At 45.5% G+C, this 12,912-nt stretch overlaps 1 protein-coding gene across 1 annotated transcript in view; it reads left to right on the top strand.

The window, feature by feature from the left end:
• Nucleotides 1-12,912, top strand: part of SORT1 (sortilin 1) — a 144,469-nt gene that overhangs the window by 58,479 nt on the left and 73,078 nt on the right. The gene's annotated exons all lie outside the window — the stretch shown is intronic.

Below are 12,912 nucleotides of genomic sequence, written 5' to 3'. Positions count from 1 at the left end.
GTCAGTCTAATAGTAACTGATTCTGGAATATCATGTTATTAGTAACTACATATATGAAAATTGAAATTAGGGTCTAAATGTGACGGTTATCCTTTAAGTGTCAAAGTAGCAGCATCTACAATGTCCGCTAAGAAAAAGAAAGCCAACAATGACCAGACCTGGACCATAGAGGTGGTTCTGTTGGAGGGGATAGCTGGATTGTAAAGGAAGGATATCATGGAGTGCTGGGAAGCTAAGGCAAATTGGCTGTTGCAGGTGTCCCAGAAGGAGAGTGTGGGGGGCAACAGGAGTCTGTTGCCATAGTAGTGTGTTCGGATGAATCTGAGCAAACCAGAGCTTTTCAACTTCCACCCATTTGGTGTATGCCTGTTGGGATGCCCAAAATGGGATGACACAAAGATGAGAAGCCCGGTAATGGTGCATGATATTTGGGACAGATAGGCCGCCTCTGTCCGTGGCCGCAAACATGACCTTGCGGGGGATGCATTGGCGTTTACCTTGCCATATGAAATTGAAAATGGCCTATTGGAGGAGGCATAGTTCTGACATAGGGATCCGCACTGGGAGGGTCTCAAAGTAGTAGAGCAATTTTGGGAGGAGAGACATCTTGACTGTTGCTATGCGTCCTAACAGAGATGGGTACGGGGTTTTCCATTTAGCGAGGAGGGACTTAAGCTCTCGAAAGAAGGGAGGGAAGTTACTGGAATACAGGGAGGTGTAGGGGTAATATAAGCACCCAGGTACTTTAGCGCGGCATCCAACCAACGGTAAGGGAAGTTACTTCGAAGCAGTGCTAGTTCACGGGTGGGTATAGAAACGGGCAGGGCCTCTGTCTTAGAAGTATTAACCTTATATCCTGAGAGGGCACCATATTGTGATGAGGCTTTTTGTAGGTTAGGAAGTGTGATATGGGGATTGGTCAGGGTAAGGAGGACATCGTCTGCATAAAGGGAAATCTTAAATTACTTGTCCCGTACTTTAAGTCCCTGGATGTCAGGGTTCAGCCGTATGTGTGCTGCCAGGGGTTCTATACATAGTGCAAAGATAAGCGGTGAGAGTGGGCATCCCTGACGTGTTCTATTAGAAATATTAAACGGAGTGGAGGAGCAGAAAGGCAGTTTGATCAGCACCGAGGGGGCAGAGTAGAGGCTGAAAATGGCTTGTAAATAGGGTCCCATGATACCGTAGGTTCGAAGGGTTTCGACCAGTCGAGCCGGTTGAAGGCCTTCTCTGTGTCAAGACTTAAAACTACTGTGCGGGTTGCGATGCTAGTCGCCACTTCAATTAAATTAATTACCTGGTGAGTGTTATCTCCACTTTGACGGTAAGGGATAAACCCCCACCTGATCTTTATGAACCAGGGTGGGGAGCCACACATTCAAGCGAGCGGCGAGAATGCGAGTAAAGATTTTAAGATCTGTGTTAAGAAGGGCGATTGGTCTATAGTTAGTGCAATCCTGGGGATCTTTACCTGTCTTGTGGATAACTACAATGTGGGATGACCGCATGGGCGATGGGATTGGGGAACTTAGTAAAAAACGAGTTAAGTAAGACCAGGAGGCGGGTGCGCAGTTCCTTCCCTGAGGCTGATGCCAGCACATGGAAGGAACACTATACCGGCATCGCGAGATTACGGCGATCTAACTGTGAGCAAGGAGGAGATTCGGAGGACGCAGGCGGTGCTGGGCTCCTTCACAGGGGGGCGTGGCTGGGCTCCAAGAAGGTTAGCACAGTCCCTTGGGCTCCTTACCAGGCTCATTTACATATCTATAAAATCATTTTTTAAACACCATAAAAGGACACCGCTTTATGGGACAGGTATATTGCGGACATGCTAGCGGCGATCTAGCCGTGCATGTCCGCAGCTCTATAAGCTAAAACGAGGTGACAGAATCCCTTTAAGGCTCAATCGGGATTGTAGCGAGTTAATTTGAGCCGTGAGCTCCCGAACCCGAAGTGTTCTGTGTTTTTTAAGTCGCGAGGCCAGTGCAATACACTGGCCTCTAACTATTGCCTTATGGGCTTCCCAAAGCACGGCCTGGGACGAGACCGAACCGGTCTTTTCGCTGAAGAACGTTCGTATGTACCCCTCAATGTCCGCATGGGTGGATGGAGATTTCAGTAGGGAGTCATTTAGGCGCCAGTGGCAGGTGCGCTGTGTTACAGGCTAGGAGGAAAGGGTGAGAGTGACGGGGGCGTGATCTGACCAGGAGATAAGTCCAATGGAAAAATCACACATCTTTAAGGTCAGAGTTGCCAAATAAATAATCTATCCGGGTGTGTAATTTATGGGGGGCGGGGTAGAAGGTGAACATTCGACTCGAGGGGTTATCCATTCTCCAGAGGTTGTAAAGGGCAAAACACTGAATCGTGCTGCGAAAATTCCTAGCCTGGCGATACTGGGTCAAGGGTGGGGAGGTAGACAGGAGGGACAATCGATGTGCATTCTCGGAGAAAAGCATATTAAAATCTCCTCCCAGAATCCATGCCGCTGGAGGCAGATCTTGAAGTTTACATAGTACTCTATGCAGAAACATAAGCTGGGAGGTGTTGGGGGCATACACATTACAGAGCACGATAGGGTGACCTTGGTAAATCCATCCTAGAATGACATAGTGGCTCATAGGGCCTATGTGAGAGGAGGATACTGAGATGGAGCAAGAGGCCGACAGCAATATGGCAACACCTGCCTTTCGACGACTGTGATTAGCTAGGAAAGCGTGGGGGTAGTGGTGCTTGGCAAAGCTAAAAGATCCTGTCTGGTCGAAGTGGGTCTCTTGGAGAAGGGCCATGTCTGCTCTTTGGTTGCGGAGCTCCCAGAGCACCAAGCGCCTTTTGGCATTGGAGCCCAGCCCCTTAACGTTCAAGGTGACACACCTAACCATTAGGGTAAAGTAGAGTAACAAGCTGTCTTACCAGCTGCGACTGTAGTATCAGTAGAGCAGGGGGGTGATCACTGTGGGGGGGAGGCTTCTTCCAGGCTACTCTCTGTGGGGTAACAGAAGAGGAAACAGGAGGAAACGAGAGAGACACGGAGGGGGAGAGAGAGGAGAAAAAAGGGTATAAAACGATAAGGGATAGGAAAAGCTATAGACACCACAAGACTTCACAAAGACAAACAATTAACTCTATCCGTGAAATCGTGAAATGAACAGACTAATAGTCTAAAAAGAAACCGATCCCGCTGGGCCAACCGCCAGCAGGACTGAACCAGTCACGTCCCAAGGGGGTAGGGTAGTAACCTGAGCAAGACTAATAAGTGAAGAACAGTAAGAAGTAAAGAAAACCATTTTGGGCAATAGGCAGTGACTACACCACAATTATAACTTTCTAGGCCCCGAGCGGGCGATAAGAGTGGAGCCGCTGAAGGGGACATTCCTCCAGGATCCGCAGATGGCACTTTGGGCGAGGGTAGACGTCTCTTATGGCCTCCCGTTGTCTGCCAGGCGAGTGGGGCGGGCAGGGATGGTATGGCAATCTCCCAGTCAGGGAGGTCTGGTACTGGCAAGTCCAAGTTCCTTGTATGTCCTCCTTCCCCTGGGGCCACGGTTCCTAATATTCCTCCTCCCTCGGTTGTCTAAGTCCTCCAAATGGTGCTGCAAGTCACGAAGCCCCACTGCCTGTGAGGACATTGAGGTATGGAGTTGAGAGACACAGGACCGTGTAACTTCGTGATTCTTCTCCAGGGTCCCCAACCGGGTGGCAATAGAGTGTAGGTCACGCCATACCGGGGAGATTTCAGAGCGTCATGTTGCAGTGACCTCTGTGACTAGGGCCTGGAAGTCCCCTTTAGTGGGCAGCTGGGTGAGTATGGAGGCCCATTCCTTGTGGGGGGGGGGGGCCACCACTGGTTCCTCGGTCAGAGAATGGGAAGTGAGCAGGGGTGGGGGCAGTGTATCGCTGCATGGAGGGGGTAGCCCCTATGTCTTCTTCAAATTACAAAGGGAAAAGGGGGCAGGGAGCACTGCCACTATATTTAAATCTGGAGGGTCCCTTCTGAAGAGGGGAGGGGGATGGCAGAGGGGGGTCAGAGTAATTCTTCTGGACACTGACCTGTGGGGGCACTACTTCAGTAGCTGGTGCACCAGCACATGCAGGCGCCATCTTAGATGCTGGGTCCACGTCTGGGGCGGTGGTGGAGAGGCTGGGGGCTGAATGGCTTCTGTGTTCACACTGATCGGGGCTGGCTGAGCCCCTGTTCCCGTCTCTCATTGCAGCGCTGTGGGAGCGCGTCTGTCGGAGATGCCAGGTCAGGCAGAGAAGATGGCGGTGCGCTCTGCATGGAAAATTTGCGATTAAAAATTTGTGATTGGAGTCATGAACAGCGCCATCTATTGGATTCATAGTCTTGTCATAAGACTATGAAACCAATAGATGGCACTTTTCATGATTAGTGTAGTTTGCGAATATTGTAATCGTGAATTTTCCATGCAAATGGTTTTTCAGCTGGAAAACAAGGCAGATTCTACTCATTTTCATGTCTTTCCCATATGCCCATGTTTATGCAAATGAGTTTACATGACAAAACTGTATAGAAAGGTTTTTGAATATTATGTTGGGACAATCAGAAAACTTTCACCTTAATGATTATCTAGGTGCGCAGGTCCACCCAAGCCATCCAACAGATAGGAAGCAACTTTGAGGCTTATTGGCTCTCAGTCAGATGAGAGCTGGTTTTGAATGTCTCAGTGAACAAGGCTGCCATTGTAAGGTGTGCTGACTGTATCTGTCTCATGGATAGATTGTTGGCTTGCACATACCCAGCTTTTGGCATATAGCCTTTGTGTGGTTGTATATTGTATGTCATAGGTAATAGGAGTCCAAGATGCATCCAGATGTCCTCCCTATGCTGTTTCCAAACCATTTTAGTGGTGTTTCCATCAATTTCTAACCTTTTTCTGTAAACCAGACACCCTCTTCTCTTCAGAGAAGGGGGTGCCTGGGTTAATGCTCGGGTCTCCCATTGACTTCCACTGTGCTCGGTAGAGCACCTGAGCATCCCGATGTGTTCGGCCAGAGCACCCGAGTATTTGGTGCTCGATCAACACTAGTAACTATATTTAAACCAAAAAACAGGCTGCAGGACTTCTTGGGTTGAATTATATACCTAGTGGAGGGTACCTGACGGCGTAAGACTCCACTAGGAGCCGCTGTGAAGCCTGGGTTGTCTCCTTTCGGTGCCATGGGGGAATTCCTGCTGGCTTCCTCATGTCCATTCTGCCTGCTGCTGGGCGATGTTCCAGGGGGGAGGGGAATCTGTCCTCTCCCTGGACGTCGAAGCAGCGTGTACTAGCGGGCCCTGTTTCCGGTGCGTGGTGAGCTGTGGCGCTGGATGCGTGCGTTCCACACTGGTGCAGGGAAGGGGAGGAGCCAGAAACATGGTGGGTGGTGCGTGTCCTTCGAAAGGAGACGCCGACCATCCATAGAAGGGAGCATCAGCAGTGTGGCAGGTTGCTCTACGGTGACCACTGCCCTTCCAGAGTCCCCCTGTAATTCCACTTATGATGATGCAGGAAGAGGGGGATGGACCACAGCGCAACAAAGGCAGGAGCAGCACTACGAATCTGGCATGGTACTCTTGGCAGGTAAGAGGGGGTTGTACCCCACTATCTCCTGGTTAGGAGATTATGGTTTCATATGTTATTCACTGTGGGCTATGTGTTCATGCTGGTTAATGAGCCCCCAAGGAAGGTCACCCACAATACAAAAGGCAGAGAGCATGGGATTTGCAAAAAGAAGTTAAGCCCATCTTACCCCAAAGCCTGTTGTCAAGCATGTGTGGAAGAGTGGTAGTGGAAGAATCTCTATCTCTCTTCCAGAACATTCAAAACCTGGTCAAAATCGAAGTCCATGATTTGGTAGAACAGCTTAATAAATCACTTCCTAGCTTTTCTAGGCAGAGGAAAGTTCAGGTTGTAGTACAGTCCTGATCAAAAGTTTAAGACCACTTGAAAAATGGAAAAAAATCATATTTAGCATGGCTGGATCTTAACAAGGTTCCAAGTAGAGCTTCAACATGCAACAAGAAGAAATGGGAGTGAGACAAAACATTTTTTGAGCATTCAATTTATTGAAAACAACGAATAAACTGAAACAGGCTGTTTTCAGCTGATCAAAAGTTTAGGACCACATGCCTTTTTAAAAGGCCAAATCTGTGCAAAGATGAAAAACAGCCTGTTTCAGTTTATTCGTTGTTTTCATTAAATTGAATGCTCAAAAAATGTTTTGTCTCACTCCCATTTCTTCTTGTTTCATGTTGAAGCTCTACTTGGAACCTTGTTAAGATCCAGCCATGCTAAATATGATTTTTTGGCATTTTTCAAGTGGTCTTAAACTTTTTATCAGGACTGTATCATACTCTGAGTCCGATTGGGAGGAAGAAATCTTAATAGAAAATTCAGATTCTTCTTCTGAGGACCTTGCCGGGAGACCATTATTTAAAGTAGAGGATACAGACCTTTTTTGTTAAGAGCAGTAAGGTCTACTATGGAAATAGAAGACTAGAAAGAATCCAGGTCAAAAGAGGATTTAATGTTTAAAAGTCTGAGACCAAGGAAACAGAGTGTTTCCCATACAGGACTGTATTAAGGAATTGGAGAAGGGGGAGGGGGGGGGGGGGGGGGGGGGAAACAAGCCTGATAGTGTTTTATTTTTTTCCCTAGATCAGGTAAAAGTAAGTATCCGTTTAAGGATCAGGAAATAGCGGCGTGGCAAGATGTACCGCGGGTGGATGCCCCTATGGCAAAAGTCAATAAAAAAATCGGCTCTCCCATTTGATGATTTGGGTTCTCTTAAAGACCCAGTGGATAAGAAAAGCTGACACCTATCTAAAATTGGGAGGCATCCACTTTTTCCTTTTAAACCTAATATTGCTAAGACATTCGTGGGTAGGTCACTTAACCACTTCCCATCTGGTCCATTTGCCCCTTTCCTGACCAGTCCTAATTTTGCAAGTCTGACATATCTCACTTTATGTGGTAATAACTTTGGAACGCCTTTACTTATCCAAGTTATTCAGAGATTGTTTGTTTGTTTTCTCGTGACGCATTGTACTTTATGATAGTCATAAATTTGAGTCAATATATTTCACATTTATCCCAAATTTACCAAAAATTTGGAAAAATTCTCAATTTTCTAAATTTCTGTTTCTCTGCTTTTAAAACAGAAAGTGATACCTCATAAAATATTTATTACTTAACATTCCCCATATGTCGACTTTATGTTGGCATCATTTTGGAAATGTCATTTAATTTTTTTAGGCTGTTTAGAAGCAATTCTTAAAATTTTTAAGAAAATTGCCAAAACCCACTTTTTTTTTTTTTTAAACATATTTTTTTTATTTTATTTATAATAAATCCTTTTACATGACATTTTCACCGCATGTCACACATTTGTAAGCAAAAATATGATATATCGCACATTACAATGATAATAGACATATTGCGTACATGCCCGAGTATTATGATCATAGTTGAGCACATGCAGAAAAAACAGAATACATGCAAGCTTTTATTAAGCAAAAGAAACACAGCAATAACTTCCCCCCCCCCCCTCTCCCTCCCTAACCCTCCCACCCCACCCTAAAGGATGTCTGAACCTACTCCCAATCCCGCCTTATACATTATATCAAACTGACTCAGTCGGGGTTTATATATATGGATTATAACACCGGGCCTGACTCCCGGGTGTCACCTGTTAACCTTCCAATGCTCCCAGTCAACACTGCCCTTGAATACCACTCTGTATACCTAAAAGATGCCATTAGTGTCGTGATATCTCTCCGTGGGAGATGGTTTTTCAATAAAAATTAGCCATTTACGGAAGAATCCCTTTGTTTTTTTCTCTTTTTGATGCTCCGTGTCGAGTTTGTCTATATACATGAAGTGAGACATTTGGAAAATCAGTTCACTAATTTGAGGGGTGTTGGGTTTGAGCCAGCAATTTAGAAGGCCACGGAGAGATATCAACAGGGCTACATCAACTATCAACCTGGGTTTAGCAGTACCTTCAAAAATGTGGAAAAGTAATGTGCTGGGACTGTGAGCTAGTGATTCCCCCCATGTGCCCTTAATCCAACCAGCCACTAATTTCCAGAAGGACTGAACAGAAGTACATTCCCACATACAGTGTAATAAGTCTGCCTGCTCTGCACCACATTTCGGTCACTTTGTTAAATAACCTTCTTTTGGGCTCCTTCTTAAAGGTTGAATGCATAAATCGCTGAGTGCATGAATCTGAAATGTGACTCCCTCCATTTTTCACAAGGCACCGCCTTACAAACTCTTAACCACCCCGTCAGGACTTCCTCTACTGGCAATGACGCCTTCAATTTTCTCCCCCATTTTTTGAAGAGGCCGGCCACTATCTTCTTATCCACTGCTTCTCTAATGACAAGGTATATATGTGAGATAGAATATCTAGCACCGCTTCGCATCAGAGAAAATGCCAGGGATTGATTTATACATTCACTAGAAACGTCAAACAATCTCTGCCTGCAGAAGTATATAAGTTGTTGATAGGCAAGAAACTGGGAGCCATCGAGACCATATTTGTCACATAACTCTGAGAACGTCATATATCTTTTCTCAGATATGTGGAGCACGTCTAAAAATGTGCGTATTCCTCTCGATCTCCATGTTTTAAACATTTTGTTTTGTGCTCCTAGTGGGAATTCGGGGTGCCTCCACAACTCCAAATCTCTGGAAGCCAGAAATGGTCTCTTGGCTAATTTACGTACCTCCTTCCAAGTAACCATAGTGTCTCGTAGAATCAGAGAGTGTTTTAAATGGGGTGGAAGTGCCTGTCTCCTGGTGTGTAATAAGTTTACCATCGGCCAATCACCCGCCAATTGCTGTTCCAGACTAGGGTTGGAGTAAAAGTGAGTGTTACACGTCCAATCCAGGCAATGCCTGAACAGGCAAGCCAGATTGTAGAGCCGTATATTTGGGATGTTCAAGCCCCCTTGATACCTGGGCAACATTAACTTAGATAGTGCCACCCTAGGTTTTTTCCCTGACCATAAGAAAGATGTAAACATGGATTGAATACTTCTGACATCAGAGTCAAAACCCACTTTTTAAGGACCAGTTCAGGTCTGAAGTCACTTTGTGGGGCCTACATAGTGGATACCCCCATATATGGCCCCATTGTAGAAACTACACCCCTCAAGTTACTTAAAACCCATTTTACAAACTTTGTTAACCCTTTAAGTGTTCCACAAGGATTAAAGGAAAATGGAGATCAAATTTTTAAATTTTCACTTTTTTGGAAGATTTTCCATTTTAATCCAATTTTTTTCTTTAACACATCGATGGTTAACAGCCAAACAAAGCGCACTATTACCCAGATTCTGCGGTTTACAGAAACACCCCACATGTGGTCATAAACTGCTGTAGGGGGCACACGGCAGGGCGCAGAAGAAAAGGAACTCCACATGGTTTTTAGATGCCATGTCCCATTTGAAGCCCCCTGATGCACCCTTACAGTAGAAACTCCCAAGAAGTGACCCCATTTTGGAAACTAGGGGATAAGGTGTCAGTTTTATTGGTACTATTTTTGGATACATATGATTTTTTGATCATTCATTATAACACTTTATGGGGCAAGGTGACCAAAAAATTGGTTGTTTTTAGCACAGTATTTTATTTATTTCTACAGCGTTCACGTGAGGGGTTCAGTCAAGTGACATTGTTATACAGCAGATTGTTACGGACATGGCGATTCCTAATATGTATACTTTTTCTTATTTAAGTTTTACACTCATTATTTGCGGGATGAGGTGACTGTTTTACTGGTACCATTTTGTGGGACATACACCGTTTTGATCACTTGATGTTGCACTTTTTGTGATGTAAGGTGACAAAAATGGCCTCTGGGGGACATTTACTTCACTTTTTTTTTTTTTTCTTTTTTACTATTGATTTCTTCTGTAACTGGGGCTGACATAGTAGCCCCAGTTATAGGAGAAATGCACCCCCCAGAGAGGCTGTACAGTTCTGTACAGCCTCAGAGCAGGGCTGATCGAGGTCTCTGAAAGACCTCAGACAGCTCCTGCACTCTCCGGTCCCGGCGATCACATGACCGCCGGGCCGGAACAGGAAGCGCATAGTGCTTCCTGCTCTGTATGCACAGCGCTCGGTGAGCGCTGTGTATACAGCGATCTAGAAGGCAGGGACACCTGGGCACTGTCCCTGCCTTCTCTTAGGGTTGCCCTGCTGTCACTGACAGCGGGCAACCCGATCAGCAGCTGCACGATTAGCGTGCAGTTTCTGAATGGACGTTCAGGAACGTCCATTCAGAAATATAGAACCACCTCCCGGACGTTTTTAGTCTATGGGCAGACGGAAGGTGGTTAAGGTTTGGTTGGGGGAGTTAGAATCGCATATAGCTAGTAAAACCCCGAGAGAACTGCTGGAAGCAATCCCTACTATGCTAAAGGCAGTTGATTATATTTCGGACACATCGGCTGACTCGTTTCAGCCAGAGCAGAGGCTTGTCCAATTCTGCCAGAAGATCCCTATGGTTAAAGGGGTGGAAAGGGGACATTGCATCAAAATCCAAATTGGGTGTCCTTCCTTGTCAGGGTAATTTTCTATCTGGTCCTGCACTGGATGATATATGGGTCAAAGCTTCTGACAAGAAAAAGGTGTTTCCAGTACCATCTTTTTCCAAACAAAGAAAGCCGTTTCAATTTAGAAAGAAAAAGGAGGAGGCTAGGGACCAAAGGAAAAGTTTGGATTGGAGAAGAAATACATCAAAATGTCTAAGTCCAAACCTCAGTCTTGAAAACACATCTCGGCAATGACACCAGGCCTCAGGTGTGTGTGTGTGTGGGGGTCGCCTCGCTTTATTTTCCCTATATCAAAAAAAAATTCCTATGTGGTGAGCGCCGTAACAGAAAAAAAACTAAAAACTAAGCCTTGCCCCAGAACTAGCCCGCCCCCCCCAACCGGTCCCTGGGAAAATGGTCTTGCATGAAACTGGTCCTTGGTGCAAAAAAGGTTGGGGACCACTGTCCTATTGGACAATAACAAATCTGAAAGACCTGAGCTTGTCTGTCCGATCATAAGTTCCGTATGGAATCGGTAGCATCAACAATCCTTAATCTGTTCCCCAATTGGTTATGGCGTTAATGGATATCAAGGACACCTATTATCACATACCCATACATTCCTCTTCCCAGAAGTTTCTCAGGGTTGCAGTGCAGACAGTCCTTCATTTACAGTTCAGAGCGCTTCCCTTTAGGGTGCCTCAGGCACCGAGAATCTTCACAATACTATTGGCGGAAGTGATGGCGCAAATAAGGAGATGTCCATCATAATCGTCCCATACCTGGATTATTTCCTTTATAGTGTGACAGTCTCAGAATATCCTTTCAAGACAGATTCAGGAGGTGTCAAGGACCTTGACAAATCTAGGTTGGCTCATAAACTGGGAGAAATCGTGTCTGACACCAAATTACTGCTGTACTTTCCTAGGGATCCAGCTAGATTCATTATCACAAAGATCCTTTGTTCCGGAAAGGGAGAGACTTTTAATATAACAAAAGTTGTGGGAATTCAGCGAAACCAGAGTCTTTACCCTAAGACAAGCCATGTCAGTGCTAGGGCTAATGACCTCATGCATTCCAGCGGTGAAAGGCCCAGTTCAGGTCCAGGATCCTTCAGGCTTACATTCTATCATGCTGGAACTGAGATCTTGCATCCCTAGATTGCAAAATTCCGAATCCCGAGTCGGTGACTGTGTCCCTGTATTGGTGGATGAATCCAGTAAACCTGAGATCAGGGGTGGGATGGATGACAGCCCCAGGGGTGGGGAGTTCACTCCGATTAGTTTTTTTTCCAAGGCTAGTGGTTGTCTGCCCAAAGCCAGCAGTCCCAGAATTTCAGAAAGCTGAGGGCAATATTTTGTGCTCTAAGGAATTCCTCCCCTTTTTAATAAACAGATGTGAGGATATTTTCCGACAGGCAGACTTGCTAAGCAGGCACAGGGTCAGACGGGGAGTGGTGCCTTTGTCAGGAAGTGTTCAACCAAATAATGGGATTATGGGGGACCCCATCAATAGACCTGTTTGCTTCCAAAGAGAACAGCAAGTGCAAGAGGTTTTTTTTCCCTCTCAATCCAGCGGATCATTCTCGGGGGATATATGCTCTGTCTCAGCCATGGGGGGAAGGTCTATGTTATACGTTTCCCTCTGGGCATGCTACCCAGAGTAATTCAGAAAATCGGGATGCTACAGTAAGATTAATAGCCCCTATTGGCCTAAAAGAGTATGATTCACGTGGCTGAGGAAACTGTCCCTTTCAGATCATTGGGTACCTACAATGAGGGAAGATTGTTGTATCAAGACCTCTACTTCTTCCGGAAGTAGCAAAATTACATTTATCGGCCTGGATACTGAGAGGGAATTCCTTAGATCCAGCAGTCTGTCAGAACAGGTGATTGGTATCCTGCTGGCTAGCAGAAAAATGATTACTTCTGATATATATTTGAGAATCTGGAAAGCCTTTATCAGTTTCTTCCAGATCAGACTTGGATCTTTCCTTAACCCCAGATATGCCATTGATCTTAAAACTTTCTACAGGAAGGACTTAATAAAAAGTTAAGACCCAGTACCTTATAAGTTAAGGTTTCTGCACTTAGTGCTTTGTTTGAGGTTAGATTGGCAGTTCATCCCTGGATAACGAGGTTTATAAGAGCATCCTCCAGACTGAATCCGTCCATTAGGCCCAGATTGATCCTTGGGATCTTAATGTGGTCTTTTCTAGTATAACTCAAAGTCCATTTGAACCTATATATTCCATCCCTGTAAGAATGTTATAAATTACCTCAGCTAGACTGGTGTGGGAGATTTCCGCCTTATCTGCCTTTCCTCATTATACCTCTGTGTTGGATGACAGGATCGTATTTAAA

The sequence above is a fragment of the Bufo bufo genome, chromosome 3 (assembly GCF_905171765.1).
Source record: "Bufo bufo chromosome 3, aBufBuf1.1, whole genome shotgun sequence".
NCBI lineage: Eukaryota > Metazoa > Chordata > Amphibia > Anura > Bufonidae > Bufo > Bufo bufo.
Note: the sequence above shows the minus strand (reverse complement) of the source record. Positions and strands in the feature narration are given on the sequence as shown.